Raw genomic sequence first — 16,282 nt, 5'->3', positions numbered from 1 at the left:
TTGTTCTTCTTTCGAGAGTTCCCTTGTGCTGCCTCAGTTGGATCTCTTTCACTTGACAGGGGGGTACCCGAGCAGCGACCCTCCCCAGCTCTAGCCCAACTCCTACTTACCTGCCAGGTGAGATACTATGATCATGAAGGTGCTTCTCCCAGGGCAAGGCTCACCCATTGCACTCTGATTTCCCCAAATGTGGGAAGCTTGACTGCATAATTTGTGTTTCCCCTGGTCGGCTCTCGTATAATTCAGATCTCTTTGTCTCAGGTCTCTCTCCAGCCTAATTTGCTGTCTGTTTCCACTTCTTTTTTCATGAGCCCCTCCCTTTTATACCCTTGTGCACTATCCTGACTTCTCCTCCTGTCTGCTTTCTTTGTGCCTTCCAATGCACAATGCAAACTACAGGTAGTGCTGCAGGGCCCACACCCTTTTACTTGCCGTACAGAGCAGCTCTGGAGCTGTTACAGTGCCCAGCTGCTGCAAGAAATCAGCTTGAATGCTTCAGGGGCTGGGGCATAGCCAACATGAGCCCCACACCGAAGGAGGGTGGAGGTGTTTAATGCGAACTAGGGGTCATCCAAGCGTCGCAAAAGGCCGCCATGCCCTGCACGCCCCTTTTCTCTTTTCATATGCAGACGAGGGTTGAAGCCAACTTTGACCCACTGCTTGGATGACATCACCGTATGCAAATCCATCTGCTGCAGGCCTTCCCCCAGGAATGCTTGCACTAGTTGTTGCATTTGGTTTGTTGTTTGGGGGTGCTTCAGTATTAGGCAGCCTTCTGCCCTCCCATGTTCATCTGAAAATATGTGTTCTCCCTGCAGTTGTTGTCCCCAGATGAGAGTTCCCTTGTGCTGCCTCAGTTGAATCTCCTTTACTTGACAGAGATGTGCATGAGCAGCGGCCCTCCCCAGCCCTATCCCAAATCATACTTATTTTGCATAGGAGATACCATGGTCATGAAGATTACTCTCCCAGGGTGAGGTTCATTCATTGCATTCTGGGTATGCTGACCCCTGTGATTTCCCCAAATGTGGGAAACGCGACTGCTTTATTTGTTGGTAGTGGGGGGACTGTGTTTGTGCTTTCTTCTGGTCAGCTCTGGTAAAAGTCAGATTTCTTTGTCTCAGATCTTCCTCTAGCCTTGTTCTTCTTTCGAGAGTTCCTTTGTGCTGCCTCAGTTGGATCTCCTTCACTTGACAGGGGGGTGCCCGAGCAGCGACCCTCCCCAGCTCTTGCCCAACTCCTACTTACCTGCCAGGTGAGATACTATGATCATGAAGGTGCTTCTCCCAGGGCAAGGCTCACCCATTGCACTCTGGGTGTGCTTCCCCTGCGATTTCCCCAAATGTGGGAAACTTGACTGCATAATTTGTGTTTCCCCTGGTCGGCTCTCGTATAATTCAGATCTCTTTGTCTCAGGTCTCTCTCCAGCCTAGTTTGCTGTCTGTTTCCACTTCTCTTTTCTTGAGCCGCTCCCTTCTATGCCCTTGCGCACTATCCTGACTTCTCCCGTCTGCTTACTTTGTGCCTTCCTACGCACAATGCGAACTACAGGTAGTGCTGCAGGGCCCACACCCTTTTAGTTGCCTTACAGAGCAGCTCTGGAGCTGTTACAGTGCCCAGCTGCTGCAAGAAATCAGCTTGAATGCTTCAGGGGCTGGGGCATAGCCAACATGAGCCCCACACCGAAGGAGGGTGGAGGTGTTTAATGCGAACTAGGGGTCATCCAAGCGCCGCAAAAGGCCGCCATGCCCTGCATAACCCTTTTCTCTTTTCATATGCAGATGAGGGTTCCAGCCAACTTTGGCCCACTGCTTGGATGACATCACCGTATGCAAATCCGTCTTCTGCAGACCTTCACCCAGGAATGCTTTTACTAGTTGTTGCATTTGGTTTGTTGTTTGGGGGTGCTTCAGTATAAGGCAGCCTTCTGTCCTCCCATGTTCATCTGAAAATATGTGTTCTCCCTGCAGTTGTTGTCCCCAGATGAGAGTTCCCTTGTGCTGCCTCAGTTGAATCTCCTTTACTTGACAGAGATGTGCCTGAGCAGCGGCCCTCCCCAGCCCTATCCCAAATCATACTTATTTTGCATAGGAGATACCATGGTCATGAAGATTGTTCTCCCAGGGTGAGGTTCATTCATTGCATTCTGGGTATGCTGACCCCTGTGATTTCCCCAAATTTGGGAAACTCGACTGCATTATTTGTGGTAGTGGGGGACTGTGTTTGTGCTTTCCTCTGGTCAGCTCTGGTAAAAGTCAGATTTCTTTGTCTCAGATCTTCCTCTAGCCTTGTTCTTCTTTCGAGAGTTTCCTTGTGCTGCCTCAGTTGGATCTCCTTCACTTGACAGGGGGGTGCCCGAGCAGCGACCCTCCCAAGCTCTAGCCCAACTCCTACTTACCTGCCAGGTGAGATACTATAATCAGGAAGGTGCTTCTCCCAGGGCAAGGCTCACCCATTGCACTCTGGGTGTGCTGCTCCTGCGATTTCCCCAAATGTGGGAAACTTGACTGCATAATTTGTGTTTCCCCTGGTCGGCTCTCGTATAATTCAGATCTCTTTGTCTCAGGTCTCTCTCCAGCCTAGTTTGCTGTCTGTTTCAACTTCTCTTTTCTTGAGCCGCTCCCTTCTATGCCCTTGCGCACTATCCTGACTTCTCCCGTCTGCTTACTTTGTGCCTTCCAATGCACAATGCAAACTACAGGTAGTGCTGCAGGGCCCACACCCTTTTACTTGCCGTTCAGAGCAGCTCTGGAGCTGTTACAGTGCCCAGCTGCTGCAATAAATCAGCTTGAATGCTTCAGGGGATGGGGCATGGCCAACATGAGCCCCACACCAAAGGAGGGTGGGGGTGTTTAATGCGAACTAGGGGTCATCCAAGCACCGCAAAAGGCCGCCATGCCCTGCACGCCCCTTTTCTCTTTTCATATGCAGATGAGGGTTGAAGCCAACTTTGACCCACTGCTTGGATGACATCACCGTATGCAAATCCGTCTTCTGCAGAACTTACCCCAGGAATGCTTGCACTAGTTGTTGCATTTGGTTTGTTGTTTGGGGGTGCTTCAGTATTAGGCAGCCTTCTGCCCTCCCATGTTCATCTGAAAATATGTGTTCTCCCTGCAGTTGTTGTCCCCAGATGAGAGTTCCCTTGTGCTGCCTCAGTTGAATCTCCTTTATTTGACAGAGATGTGCATGAGCAGCGGCCCTCCCCAGCCCTATCCCAAATCATACTTATTTTGCATAGGAGATACCATGGTCATGAAGATTACTCTCCCAGGGTGAGGTTCATTCATTGCATTCTGGGTATGCTGACCCCTGTGATTTCCCCAAATGTGGGAAACGCGACTGCTTTATTTGTTGGTAGTGGGGGACTGTGTTTGTGTTTTCCTCTGGTCAGCTCTGGTAAAAGTCAAATTTCTTTGTCTCAGATCTTCCTCTAGCCTTGTTCTTCTTTCGAGAGTTTCCTTGTGCTGCCTCAGTTGGATCTCCTTCACTTGACAGGGGGGTGCCCGAGCAGCGACCCTCCCCAGCTCTAGCCCAACTCCTACTTACCTGCCAGGTGAGATACTATGATCATGAAGGTGCTTCTCCCAGGGCAAGGCTCACCCATTGCACTCTGGGTGTGCTGCCCCTGCGATTTCCCCAAATGTGGGAAACTTGACTGCATAATTTGTGTTTCCCCTGGTCAGGTCTCGTATAATTCAGATCTCTTTGTCTCAGGTCTCTCTCCAGCCTAGTTTGCTGTCTGTTTCAACTTCTCTTTTCTTGAGCCGCTCCCTTTTATACCCTTGTGCACTATCCTGACTTCTCCTCCTGTCTGCTTACTTTGTGCCTTCCAATGCGCAATGCAAACTACAGGTAGTGCTGCAGGGCCCACACCCTTTTACTTGCCTAACAGAACAGCTCTGGAGCTGTTACAGTGCCAAGCTGCTGCAAGAAATCAGCTTGAATGCTTCAGGGGATGGGGCATGGCCAACATGAGCCCCACACCGAAGGAGGGTGGGGGTGTTTAATGCGAACTAAGGGTCATCCAAGCGCCGCAAAAGGCCGCCATGCCCTGCATACCCCTTTTCTCTTTTCATATGCAGATGAGGGTTCCAGCCAACTTTGGCCCACTGCTTGGATGACATCACCGTATGCAATTCCGTCTTCTGCAGAACTTCCCCCAGGAATGCTTGTAATAGTTGTTGCATTTGGTTTGTTGTTTGGGGGTGCTTCAGTATTAGGCAGCCTTCTGCCCTCCCATGTTCATCTGAAAATATGTGTTCTCCCTGCAGTTGTTGTCCCCAGATGAGAGTTTCCTTGTGCTGCCTCAGTTGAATCTCCTTTACTTGACAGAGATGTGCATGAGCAGCGGCCCTCCCCAGCCCTATCCCAAATCATACTTATTTTGCATAGGAGATACCATGGTCATGAAGATTGTTCTCCCAGGGTGAGGTTCATTCATTGCATTTTGGGTATGCTGACCCCTGTGATTTCCCCAAATGTGGGAAACTCGACTGCATTATTTGTGGTAGTGGGGGACTGTGTTTGTGCTTTCCTCTGGTCAGCTCTGGAAAAAGTCAGATTTCTTTGTCTCAGATCTTCCTCTAGCCTTGTTCTTCTTTCGAGAGTTCCCTTGTGCTGCCTCAGTTGGATCTCTTTCACTTGACAGGGGGGTGCCCGAACAGCGACTTTCCCCAGCTCTAGCCCAACTCCTACTTACCTGCCAGGTGAGATACTATGATCATGAAGGTGCTTCTCCCAGGGCAAGGCTCACCCATTGCACTCTGGGTGTGCTGCCCCTGCGATTTCCCCAAATGTGGGAAACTTGACTGCATAATTTGTGTTTCCCCTGGTCGGCTCTCGTATAATTCAGATCTCTTTGTCTCAGGTCTCTCTCCAGCCTAGTTTGCTGTCTGTTTCCACTTCTCTTTTCTTCAGCCGCTCCCTTCTATACCCTTGTGCACTATCCTGACTTCTCCTCCCATCTGCTTACTTTGTGCCTTCCAATGCACAATGCAAACTACAGGTAGTGCTGCAGGGCCCACACCCTTTTACTTGCCTTACAGAGCAGCTCTGGAGCTGTTACAGTGCCCAGCTGCTGCAAGAAATCAGCTTGAATGCTTCAGGGGCTGGGGCATGGCCAACATGAGCCCCACACCAAAGGAGGGTGGAGGTGTTTAATGCGAACTAGGGGTCATCCAAGCACCGCAAAAGGCCGCCATGCCCTGCACGCCCCTTTTCTCTTTTCATATGCAGATGAGGGTTGAAGCCAACTTTGACCCACTGCTTGGATGACATCACCGTATGCAAATCCGTCTTCTGCAGAACTTCCCCCAGGAATGCTTGGACTAGTTGTTGCATTTGGTTTGTTGTTTGGGGGTGCTTCAGTATTAGGCAGCCTTCTGCCCTCCCATGTTCATCTGAAAATATGTGTTCTCCCTGCAGTTGTTGTCCCCAGATGAAAGTTCCCTTGTGCTGCCTCAGTTGAATCTCCTTTACTTGACAGAGATGTGCATGAGCAGCGGCCCTCCCCAGCCCTATTCCAAATCATACTTATTTTGCATAGGAGATACCATGGTCATGAAGATTTTTCTCCCAGGGTGAGGTTCATTCATTGCATTTTGGGTATGCTGACCCCTGTGATTTCCCCAAATGTGGGAAACTTGACTGCATTATTTGTGGTAGTGGGAGACTGTGTTTGTGCTTTCCTCTGGTCAGCTCTGGTAAAAGTCAGATTTCTTTGTCTCAGATTTTCCTTTAGCCTTGTTCTTCTTTCGAGAGTTCCCTTGTGCTGCCTCAGTTGGATCTCCTTCACTTTACAGGGGGGTACCCGAGCAGCGACCCTCCCCAGCTCTAGCCCAACTCCTACTTACCTGCCAGGTGAGATACTATGATCATGAAGGTGCTTCTCCCAGGGCAAGGCTCACCCATTGTACTCTGGGTGTGCTGCTCCTGCGATTTCCCCAAATGTGGGAAACTTGACTGCATAATTTGTGTTTCCCCTGGTCGGCTCTCGTATAATTCAGATCTCTTTGTCACAGGTCTCTCTCCAGCCTAGTTTGCTGTCTGTTTCCACTTCTCTTTTCTTCAGCCGCTCCCTTCTATACCCTTGTGCACTATCCTGACTTCTCCTCCCGTCTGCTTACTTTGTGCCTTCCAATGCACAATGCAAACTACAGGTAGTGCTGCAGGGCCCACACCCTTTTACTTGCCTTACAGAGCAGCTCTGGAGCTGTTACAGTGCCCAGCTGCTGCAAGAAATCAGCTTGAATGCTTCAGGGGATGGGGCATGGCCAACATGAGCCCCACACCAAAGGAGGGTGGAGGTGTTTAATGCGAACTAGGGGTCATCCAAGCACCGCAAAAGGCCGCCATGCCCTGCACGCCCCTTTTCTCTTTTCATATGCAGATGAGGGTTGAAGCCAACTTTGACCCACTGCTTGGATGACATCACCGTATGCAAATCCGTCTTCTGCAGAACTTCCCCCAGGAATGCTTGCACTAGTTGTTGCATTTGGTTTGTTGTTTGGGGGTGCTTCAGTATTAGGCAGCCTTCTGCCCTCCCATGTTCATCTGAAAATATGTGTTCTCCCTGCAGTTGTTGTCCCAAGATGAGAGTTCCCTTGTGCTGCCTCAGTTGAATCTCCTTTACTTGACAGAGATGTGCATGAGCAGCGGCCCTCCCCAGCCCTATTCCAAATCATACTTATTTTGCATAGGAGATACCATGGTCATGAAGATTTTTCTCCCAGGGTGAGGTTCATTCATTGCATTTTGGGTATGCTGACCCCTGTGATTTCCCCAAATGTGGGAAACTTGACTGCATTATTTGTGGTAGTGGGAGACTGTGTTTGTGCTTTCCTCTGGTCAGCTCTGGTAAAAGTCAGATTTCTTTGTCTCAGATTTTCCTTTAGCCTTGTTCTTCTTTCGAGAGTTCCCTTGTGCTGCCTCAGTTGGATCTCCTTCACTTTACAGGGGGGTACCCGAGCAGCGACCCTCCCCAGCTCTAGCCCAACTCCTACTTACCTGCCAGGTGAGATACTATGATCATGAAGGTGCTTCTCCCAGGGCAAGGCTCACCCATTGTACTCTGGGTGTGCTGCTCCTGCAATTTCCCCAAATGTGGGAAACTTGACTGCATAATTTGTGTTTCCCCTGGTCGGCTCTCGTATAATTCAGATCTCTTTGTCTCAGGTCTCTCTCCAGCCTAGTTTGCTGTCTGTTTCCACTTCTCTTTTCTTCAGCCGCTCCCTTCTATACCCTTGTGCACTATCCTGACTTCTCCTCCCGTCTGCTTACTTTGTGCCTTCCAATGCACAATGCAAACTACAGGTAGTGCTGCAGGGCCCACACCCTTTTACTTGCCTTACAGAGCAGCTCTGGAGCTGTTACAGTGCCCAGCTGCTGCAAGAAATCAGCTTGAATGCTTCAGGGGCTGGGGCATAGCCAACATGAGCCCCACACCGAAGGAGGGTGGAGGTGTTTAATGCAAACTAGGGGTCAGACAAGCGCCGCAAAAGGCCACCATGCCCTGCACGCCCCTTTTCTGTTTTCATATGCAGAGGAGGGTTGAAGCCAACTTTGACCCACTGCTTGGATGACATCACCATATGCAAATCCATCTGCGGCAGGCCTTCCCTCAGGAATGCTTGCACTAGTTGTTGCATTTGGTTTGTTGTTTGGGGGTGCTTCAGTATTAGGCAGCCTTCTGCCCTCCCATGTTCATCTGAAAATATGTGTTCTCCCTGCAGTTGTTGTCCCAAGATGAGAGTTCCCTTTTGCTGCCTCAGTTGAATCTCCTTTACTTGACAGAGATGTGCATGAGCAGCGGCCCTCCCCAGCCCTATTCCAAATCATACTTATTTTGCATAGGAGATACCATGGTCATGAAGATTTTTCTCCCAGGGTGAGGTTCATTCATTGCATTTTGGGTATGCTGACCCCTGTGATTTCCCCAAATGTGGGAAACTTGACTGCATTATTTGTGGTAGTGGGGGACTGTGTTTGTGCTTTCCTCTGGTCAGCTCTGGTAAAAGTCAGATTTCTTTGTCTCAGATTTTCCTCTAGCCTTGTTCTTCTTTCGAGAGTTCCCTTGTGCTGCCTCAGTTGGATCTCCTTCACTTTACAGGGGGGTACCCGAGCAGCGACCCTCCCCAGCTCTAGCCCAACTCCTACTTACCTGCCAGGTGAGATACTATGATCATGAAGGTGCTTCTCCCAGGGCAAGGCTCACCCATTGCTCTGGGTGTGCTGCTCCTGCGATTTCCCCAAATGTGGGAAACTTGACTGCATAATTTGTGTTTCCCCTGGTCGGCTCTCGTATAATTCAGATCTCTTTGTCTCAGGTCTCTCTCCAGCCTAGTTTGCTGTCTGTTTCCACTTCTCTTTTCTTGAGCCGCTCCCTTCTATGCCCTTGCGCACTATCCTGACTTCTCCTCCTGTCTGCTTACTTTGTGCCTTCCAACGCACAATGCGAACTACAGGTAGTGCTGCAGGGCCCACACCCTTTTACTTGCCTTACAGAGCAGCTCTGGAGCTGTTACAGTGCCCAGCTGCTGCAAGAAATCAGCTTGAATGCTTCAGGGGCTGGGGCATAGCCAACATGAGCCCCACACCAAAGGAGGGTGGAGGTGTTTAATGCAAACTAGGGGTCAGCCAAGCGCCGCAAAAGGCCACCATGCCCTGCACGCCCCTTTTCTCTTTTCATATGCAGACGAGGGTTGAAGCCAACTTTGACCCACTGCTTGGATGACATCACCATATGCAAATCCATCTGCGGCAGGCCTTCCCCCAGGAATGCTTGCACTAGTTGTTGCATTTGGTTTGTTGTTTGGGGGTGCTTCAGTATTAGGCAGCCTTCTGCCCTCCCATGTTCATCTGAAAATATATGTTCTCCCTGCAGTTGTTGTCCCCAGATGAGAGTTCCCTTGTGTTGCCTCAGTTAAATCTCCTTTACTTGACAGAGATGTGCATGAGCAGCGGCCCTCCCCAGCCCTATTCCAAATCATACTTATTTTGCATAGGAGATACCATGGTCATGAAGATTTTTCTCCCAGGGTGAGGTTTATTCATTGCATTTTGGGTATGCTGACCCCTGTGATTTCCCCAAATGTGGGAAACTTGACTGCATTATTTGTGGTAGTGGGAGGCTGTGTTTGTGATTTCTTCTGGTCAGCTCTGGTAAAAGTCAGATTTCTTTGTCTCAGATTTTCCTTTAGCCTTGTTCTTCTTTCGAGAGTTCCCTTGTGCTGCCTCAGTTGGATCTCCTTCACTTTACAGGGGGGTACCCGAGCAGCGACCCTCCCCAGCTCTAGCCCAACTCCTACTTACCTGCCAGGTGAGATACTATGATCATGAAGGTGCTTCTCCCAGGGCAAGGCTCACCCATTGTACTCTGGGTGTGCTGCTCCTGCGATTTCCCCAAATGTGGGAAACTTGACTGCATAATTTGTGTTTCCCCTGGTCGGCTCTCGTATAATTCAGATCTCTTTGTCTCAGGTCTCTCTCCAGCCTAGTTTGCTGTCTGTTTCCACTTCTCTTTTCTTCAGCCGCTCCCTTCTATACCCTTGTGCACTATCCTGACTTCTCCTCCCGTCTGCTTACTTTGTGCCTTCCAATGCACAATGCAAACTACAGGTAGTGCTGCAGGGCCCACACCCTTTTACTTGCCTTACAGAGCAGCTCTGGAGCTGTTACAGTGGCCAGCTGCTGCAAGAAATCAGCTTGAATGCTTCAGGGGCTGGGGCATAGCCAACATGAGCCCCACACCGAAGGAGGGTGGAGGTGTTTAATGCAAACTAGGGGTCAGTCAAGCGCCGCAAAAGGCCACCATGCCCTGCACGCCCCTTTTCTGTTTTCATATGCAGACGAGGGTTGAAGCCACCTTTGACCAACTGCTTGGATGACATCACCACAAATCCATCTGCGGCAGGCCTTCCCCCAGGAATGCTTGCACTAGTTGTTGCATTTGGTTTGTTGTTTGGGGGTGCTTCAGTATTAGGCAGCCTTCTGCTCCACCCTCCTTTGGTGTGGGGCTCATGTTGGCCATGTCCCATCCCCTGAAGCATTCAAGCAGATTTCTTGCAGCAGCTGGGCACTGTAACAGCTCCAGAGACGCTCTGTAAGGCAAGTAAAAGGGTGTGGGCCCTGCAGCACTACCTGTAGTTTGCATTGTGCATTGGAAGGCACAAAGTAAGCAGACGGGAGGAGAAGTCAGGATAGTGCACAAGGGTATAGAAGGGAGCGGCTGAAGAAAAGAGAAGTGGAAACAGACAGCAAACTAGGCTGGAGAGAGATCTGAGACAAAGAGATCTGAATTATACGAGAGCCGACCAGGGGAAACACAAATTATGCAGTCAAGTTTCCCACATTTGGGGAAATCGCAGGGGCAGCACACCCAGAGTGCAATGGGTGAGCCTTGCCCTGGGAGAAGCACCTTCATGATCATAGTATCTCACCTGGCAGGTAAGTAGGAGTTGGGCTAGAGCTGGGGAGGGTCGCTGCTCGGGCACCCCCCTGTTAAGTGAAGGAGATCCAACTGAGGCAGCACAAGGGAACTCTCGAAAGAAGAACAAGGCTAAAGGAAAATCTGAAACAAAGAAATCTGACTTTTACCAGAGCTGACCAGAAGAAATCACAAACACAGCCTCCCACTACCACAAATAATGCAGTCGAGTTTCCCACATTTGGGGAAATCACAGGGGTCAGCATACCCAAAATGCAATGAATGAACCTCACCCTGGGAGAAAAATCTTCATGACCATGGTATCTCCTATGCAAAATAAGTATGATTTGGAATAGGGCTGGGGAGGGCCGCTGCTCATGCACATCTCTGTCAAGTAAAGGAGATTCAACTGAGGCAGCACAAGGGAACTCTCATCTTGGGACAACAACTGCAGGGAGAACATATATTTTCAGATGAACATGGGAGGGCAGAAGGCTGCCTAATACTGAAGCACCCCCAAACAACAAACCAAATGCAACAACTAGTGCAAGCATTCCTGGGGGAAGGCCTGCCGCAGATGGATTTGCATATGGTGATGTCATCCAAGCAGTTGGTCAAAGTTGGCTTCAACCCTCGTCTGCATATGAAAAGAGAAAAGGGGCGTGCAGGGCATGGTGGCCTTTTGCGGCGCTTGGCTGACCCCTAGTTTGCATTAAACACCTCCACCCTCCTTTGGTGTGGGGCTCATGTTGGCTGTGCCCCAGCCCCTGAAGCATTCAAGCTGAATTCTTGCAGCAGCTGGGCACTGTAACAGCTCCAGAGCTGCTCTGTAAGGCAAGTAAAAGGGTGTGGGCCCTGCAGCACTACCTGTAGTTCGCAGATGGATTTGCCGCCATAGAATGCGCCTGCTGAATCGTGTTACAGATCCAGAGAGCAATAGTCTGCTTTGAAGCAGGGGTGCCAATCTTGTTGGCTGCATACAGGACAAACAGTGCTTCTGTTTTTCTGACTCTAGCCGTTCTGGCCACGTAAATTTTCAAAGCCCTGACCACATCAAGGGACTCGGAATCCTCCAAGTCACGCGTAGCCACAGGCATCACAATAGGTTGGTTCATATGAAAGGATGATTCCACTTTTAGCAGGAATTGAGGACGGGTCTGCAATTCCGCTGCCACCGCGCTACAACCCCGGCCGACGCAATTGCCGGTCTGAGTAAGGTACCAGAATGTGTGTAAATGGACTTTAGGGTAACCTCCTGCTTGCGGTCAGCAGGGTCCCTGATGGTAGCCGTATCCTGGGATGGCAGCGCTACCTTTTTGGATAAGCGTGTCAATGCTTTATCCACCCTAGGGGAGGATTCCCACCGTATCCTGTCCATTGGCGGGAAAGGATACGCCATAAGAATCCTTTTGGGAATCTGCAGCTTTTTGTCTGGAGATTCCCAAGCTTTTTCACATAATTCGTTCAACTCATGTGAGGGGGGAAAGGTTATCTCAGGTTTCTTTCCCTTATACATGTGTACCCTCGTGTCAGGGACAGGGGACTCTGTGATGTGCAAAACATCTTTTAGTGCAATAATCATATATCGAATACATTTAGCCAATTTTGGCTGTAACTTTGCATCATCGTAGTCGACACTGGAGTCAGAATCCGTGTCGGTATCTGTGTCAACTATTTGGGATAGTGGGCGCTTTTGAGACCCCGAAGGTCCCTGCGACATAGGGACAGGCATGGGTTGACTCCCTGACTGTTCCCTAGCTTCAGCTTTGTCTAATCTCTTGTGTAATAAGTTTACATTAGCACTTAAAACATTCCACATATCCATCCAGTCAGGTGTCGGCGTTGTCGATGGAGACACCACATTAATTTGCTCCTGCTCCTCTCTAGGAGAGCCTTCTACCTCAGACATGTCGACACACGTGTACCGACACACCATACACTCAGGGAATCCTCTTATCTGAGGACAGTTCCCCAACAAGGCCCTTTGGAGAGACAGAGAGAGAGAGTATGCCAGCACACACCCCAGCGCTATATGACCCAGGAAAAAAACACAATAATTTTATGTTTACCCAGTAGCGCTGTATTTCCATATATATATGCGCCTAATTATGTGCCCCCCTCTTCTTTAAGACCCTCTTTCTACCGTGGTATAAGCAGGGGAGAGTCCATGGAGCTTCCCCTCAGCGGTGCTGTGGAGAAAATGGCGCTGGTGAGTGCTGAGGGAGAAGCCCCACCCCCTCTGCGACGGGCTTCTGTCCCGCTCAAATATAGTAAAAAAAAGGCGGGGGCTCTTATATATATATACAGTGCCTAGCTGCATATATATTTATTTTGCCAAAGAGAGGTCTATATTGCTGCCCAGGGCGTCCCCCCTGCGCCCTTCACCCTTACACTGACTGCCGTGTGAGAGGTGTATGGGAGCAATGGAGCACAGCTTTACTGCTGTGCGTTACCTCAGTGAAGATCATGAAGTCTTCCGCCGCCTCTGAAGTCTTCTTTTCTTCTCATACTCACCCGGCTTCTATCTTCCGGCTCTGCGAGGGGGACGGCGGCGCGGCGCTGGGACGGACGGCGAGGGTGAGACCTGCGTACCGATACCTCTGGAGCTAATGCTGTACAGTAGCCTAAGAAGCAGAGCCTATCAACTCACAGAAGTAGGTGTGCGTCTCTCCCCTCCGCCCCTCGATGCAGGGAGTCTGTTGCCAGCAGGCTCCCTGAAAATAAAAAAATCTAACAAATATACTTTCTGTCAGGAAACTCAGGAGAGCTCCCTGAAAAGCACCCAGTCTCCTCTGGGCACAGTAGTAAACTGAGGTCTGGAGGAGGGGCATAGAGGGAGGAGCCAGTGCACACCCAGATCTAAAGTCTTTCTTAAAGTGCCCATGTCTCCTGCGGAGCCCGTCTATCCCCCATGGTCCTTACGGAGTCCCCAGCATCCTCTAGGACGTAAGAGAAAAATTATGCTGGCAGAAAAATCCAATTGAGTGATTAAACAGCTCCAGAGCTGCTCTGTAAGGCAAGTAAAAGGGTGTGGGCCCTGCAGCACTACCTGTAGTTTGCATTGTGCATTGGAAGCCTAGTTTGCTGTCTGTTTCCACTTCTTTTTTCTTGAGCCCCTCCCGTCTATACCCTTGTGCACTATCCTGACTTCTCTTCCCGTCTGCTTACTTTGTGCCTTCCAAAGCACAATGCAAACTACAGGTAGTGCTGCAGGGCCCACACCCTTTTACTTGCCTTACAGAGCAGCTCTTGAGCTGTTACAGTGCCCAGCTGCTGCAAGAAATCAGCGTGAATGCTTCAGGGGCTGGGGCATGGCCAACATGAGCCCCACACCGAAGGAGGGTGGGGGTGTTTAATGCGAACTAGGGGTCTCGCACAATGCGAACTACAGGTAGTGCTGCAGGGCCCACACCCTTTTACTTGCCTTACAGAGCAGCTCTGGAGCTGTTACAGTGCCCAGCTGCTGCAAGAAATGTGAACTAGGGGTCATCCAAGTGCCGCAAAAGGCCGCCATGCCCTGCACGCCCCTTTTCTCTTTTCATATGCAGACGAGGGTTGAAGCCAACTTTGACCCACTGCTTGGATGACATCGCCATATGCAAATCCATCTGCTGCAGGCCTTCCCCCAGGAATGCTTGCACTAGTTGTTGCATTTGGTTTGTTGTTTGGGGGTGCTTCAGTATTAGGCAGCCTTCTGCCCTCCCATGTTCATCTGAAAATATGTGTTCTCCCTGCAGTTGTTGTCCCCAGATGAGAGTTCCCTTGTGCTGCCTCAGTTGAATCTCCTTTACTTGACAGAGATGTGCCTGAGCAGCGGCCCTCCCCAGCCCTATCCCAAATCATACTTATTTTGCATAGGAGATACCATGGTCATGAAGACTGTTCTCCCAGGGAGCGGTTCATTCATTGCATTCTGGGTATGCTGACCCCTGTGATTTCCCCAAATGTGGGAAACTCGACTGCATTATTTAATGCGAACTAGGGGTCATCCAAGCACCGCAAAAGGCCGCCATGCCCTGCATACCCCTTTTCTCTTTTCATAAGCAGACGAGGTTTGAAGCCAACTTTGACCCACTGCTTGGATGACATCACTTGCTGCCTTTCCAATGAAGCAAGTTTAATTTAATAATAGGTGAAAAACCATCCCTACAAAGATGTTAATCAGATACTTGGCTTTGTGGACACTTTTCAGAGCACAAATTTGTTAGCATAAAATAAAGCCAGAAAATGAAGAGCTGTTTAATCACTCAATTGGATTTTTCTGCCAGCATATTTCTTTTTCTCTGCAACCCACTGCTAAATTGTGCTTCCTAGCTGTTTTTATAAAATCACTGAATCAAATCTAACTCTGATTACATCAGAGAAGGCCAGGTACCCTACACCATAACAGGGGGTTTGAAATTTTGACTTGTCTACTTAAAGATCACCAAAATCTGATAACAAGGTCAATTAAGTCTCTGGGTGGGTTGAACCACCAACCTTTTGGTTAATAGCCTTACACACTAACTGATTGCGCCACAGCAACACTTTGCGAAAGTCCATACTGACAAAGGCTAATAAGCATTCATCTAGAACGATTCCTAGAAACATTTTAAAAAGTCAATAATGTGGAGAGTTTTTGTAAGATGTTTCTTCCATCAACCAATGAAGAAACACATTGGTACTTTCCCATGATGAGTGAGTGCTTCAGGATCTTTTGCACTTACATGTGCAGCAGAGTACTGTAATGGAAGTGCTGGGTCCATAACCCAGAGGTAGGCAGATTGAAACTATCCTCTGCTATATGCATTTTTTTTTGTTAATTAAAGTAATCCAAAACTGGGATTGATATTTTTGCTCTTTTATTTTTACTTAAAGTACAATAACTTTTACCATTTTAATTTGTTTTAATAGTATATTGACAGTATTGTTTTCTTTCAAAAATCCAATTAATTTTCTTTACCCGATTATTAAAATGGTAATTGACAAAAACAAACTACATTGTCACCAGAAGAGCAATACAAAATGTACAAGTGATATATTAAAATCATCTTTCCAGCTTGAATTTCAATGATGCATTGGGGCAACGATTTTGTGAGAAACATCTTCACCCTTAAATAAAGATTTTCTTAATTCCTTACCTGTGTGCTAATTAGATATCACCTTGTTTTCATATTAAACAGACTTCCACATGAGAAAACAGCAAAGATGCAGTGGCGTTAATGTTTCCTGGTGTCAACCTGTATTATTTCCGTAGATATTGAAATGAGGATGCATCTTGCTGCCTTTCCAATGAAGCAAGTTTAATTTAGTAATAGGTGAAAAACCATCCCTACAAAGATGTTAATCAGATACTTGGCTTTGTGGACACTTTTCTGAGAACAAATTTGTTATCATAAAAATAAAGCCAGAAAATGAAGAGCTGTTTAATCACTCAATTGGATTTTTCTGCCAGCATTTTTCTTTTTCTCTGCAACCCACTGCTAAATTGTGCTTCCTAGCTGTTTTTTTTATAAAATCACTTAATCAAATCTAACTCTGATTACATCAGAGAAGGCCAGGTACCCTACACCATAAGAGGGGGTTTGCAATTTTGACTTGTCTACTTAAATATCACCAAAATCTGATCACAAGGTCAATTACGTCCCTGGGTGGGATTGAACCACCAACCTTTTGATAAATAGCTGAACACACTAACCGATTGCGCCACAGAGACACTTTGCAGAAAATACATACTGACAAAGACTAATAAGCATTCATCTAGAACGTTTCCTAGAAAAACTTTAAAAAGTCAATAATCTGGAGAGTTTTTGTAAGATGTTTCTTCCAGCAACCAATGAAGAAACACATTGGTACTTTCGCATGATGAGTGAGTGC

General features: G+C 48.5%; 18 non-coding genes and 1 pseudogene across 18 annotated transcripts; 17 read left to right on the top strand and 2 right to left on the bottom strand.

Annotated features, from left to right (window-relative positions):
- The first annotated feature begins 922 nt into the window (after positions 1–922).
- On the top strand, positions 923–1,088 carry LOC135019772 (U1 spliceosomal RNA). Its single transcript, XR_010217287.1, has one exon. It is a non-coding gene; the product is annotated as a U1 spliceosomal RNA (small nuclear RNA).
- Positions 1,089–1,240: 152 nt separating this feature from the next.
- Positions 1,241–1,403, top strand: LOC135019790 (U1 spliceosomal RNA). Its single transcript, XR_010217304.1, has one exon. It is a non-coding gene; the product is annotated as a U1 spliceosomal RNA (small nuclear RNA).
- Positions 1,404–2,074: 671 nt separating this feature from the next.
- On the top strand, positions 2,075–2,238 carry LOC135020003 (U1 spliceosomal RNA). Its single transcript, XR_010217496.1, has one exon. It is a non-coding gene; the product is annotated as a U1 spliceosomal RNA (small nuclear RNA).
- Positions 2,239–2,390: 152 nt separating this feature from the next.
- LOC135019825 (U1 spliceosomal RNA) lies at positions 2,391–2,553 on the top strand. The gene has a single exon (XR_010217334.1). It is a non-coding gene; the product is annotated as a U1 spliceosomal RNA (small nuclear RNA).
- A 671-nt stretch (positions 2,554–3,224) lies between these two features.
- On the top strand, positions 3,225–3,389 carry LOC135019792 (U1 spliceosomal RNA). Its single transcript, XR_010217306.1, has one exon. It is a non-coding gene; the product is annotated as a U1 spliceosomal RNA (small nuclear RNA).
- Positions 3,390–3,541: 152 nt separating this feature from the next.
- LOC135019783 (U1 spliceosomal RNA) lies at positions 3,542–3,704 on the top strand. The gene has a single exon (XR_010217298.1). It is a non-coding gene; the product is annotated as a U1 spliceosomal RNA (small nuclear RNA).
- Positions 3,705–4,378: 674 nt separating this feature from the next.
- On the top strand, positions 4,379–4,542 carry LOC135019689 (U1 spliceosomal RNA). The gene has a single exon (XR_010217211.1). It is a non-coding gene; the product is annotated as a U1 spliceosomal RNA (small nuclear RNA).
- A 152-nt stretch (positions 4,543–4,694) lies between these two features.
- LOC135019776 (U1 spliceosomal RNA) lies at positions 4,695–4,857 on the top strand. The gene has a single exon (XR_010217291.1). It is a non-coding gene; the product is annotated as a U1 spliceosomal RNA (small nuclear RNA).
- A 674-nt stretch (positions 4,858–5,531) lies between these two features.
- LOC135019731 (U1 spliceosomal RNA) lies at positions 5,532–5,695 on the top strand. The gene has a single exon (XR_010217251.1). It is a non-coding gene; the product is annotated as a U1 spliceosomal RNA (small nuclear RNA).
- A 152-nt stretch (positions 5,696–5,847) lies between these two features.
- Positions 5,848–6,010, top strand: LOC135019816 (U1 spliceosomal RNA). The gene has a single exon (XR_010217327.1). It is a non-coding gene; the product is annotated as a U1 spliceosomal RNA (small nuclear RNA).
- A 674-nt stretch (positions 6,011–6,684) lies between these two features.
- On the top strand, positions 6,685–6,848 carry LOC135019730 (U1 spliceosomal RNA). Its single transcript, XR_010217250.1, has one exon. It is a non-coding gene; the product is annotated as a U1 spliceosomal RNA (small nuclear RNA).
- A 152-nt stretch (positions 6,849–7,000) lies between these two features.
- Positions 7,001–7,163, top strand: LOC135019800 (U1 spliceosomal RNA). Its single transcript, XR_010217314.1, has one exon. It is a non-coding gene; the product is annotated as a U1 spliceosomal RNA (small nuclear RNA).
- A 674-nt stretch (positions 7,164–7,837) lies between these two features.
- LOC135019711 (U1 spliceosomal RNA) lies at positions 7,838–8,001 on the top strand. The gene has a single exon (XR_010217232.1). It is a non-coding gene; the product is annotated as a U1 spliceosomal RNA (small nuclear RNA).
- Positions 8,002–8,153: 152 nt separating this feature from the next.
- On the top strand, positions 8,154–8,314 carry LOC135019881 (U1 spliceosomal RNA). The gene has a single exon (XR_010217380.1). It is a non-coding gene; the product is annotated as a U1 spliceosomal RNA (small nuclear RNA).
- Positions 8,315–8,988: 674 nt separating this feature from the next.
- Positions 8,989–9,152, top strand: LOC135019745 (U1 spliceosomal RNA). The gene has a single exon (XR_010217265.1). It is a non-coding gene; the product is annotated as a U1 spliceosomal RNA (small nuclear RNA).
- A 152-nt stretch (positions 9,153–9,304) lies between these two features.
- Positions 9,305–9,467, top strand: LOC135019815 (U1 spliceosomal RNA). The gene has a single exon (XR_010217325.1). It is a non-coding gene; the product is annotated as a U1 spliceosomal RNA (small nuclear RNA).
- Positions 9,468–10,291: 824 nt separating this feature from the next.
- LOC135019775 (U1 spliceosomal RNA) lies at positions 10,292–10,454 on the bottom strand. The gene has a single exon (XR_010217290.1). It is a non-coding gene; the product is annotated as a U1 spliceosomal RNA (small nuclear RNA).
- A 152-nt stretch (positions 10,455–10,606) lies between these two features.
- On the bottom strand, positions 10,607–10,770 carry LOC135019748 (U1 spliceosomal RNA). The gene has a single exon (XR_010217268.1). It is a non-coding gene; the product is annotated as a U1 spliceosomal RNA (small nuclear RNA).
- Positions 10,771–14,267: 3,497 nt separating this feature from the next.
- Positions 14,268–14,446, top strand: LOC135019896 (U1 spliceosomal RNA; annotated as a pseudogene).
- Positions 14,447–16,282: the final 1,836 nt, after the last annotated feature.

The sequence above is a fragment of the Pseudophryne corroboree genome, unplaced genomic scaffold, assembly GCF_028390025.1.
Source record: "Pseudophryne corroboree isolate aPseCor3 unplaced genomic scaffold, aPseCor3.hap2 scaffold_337, whole genome shotgun sequence".
Taxonomy (NCBI): Eukaryota; Metazoa; Chordata; class Amphibia; order Anura; family Myobatrachidae; genus Pseudophryne; species Pseudophryne corroboree.
The sequence above is the reverse complement of the archived record's forward strand: the minus strand, read 5'-3'. Positions and strand labels throughout refer to the sequence as shown.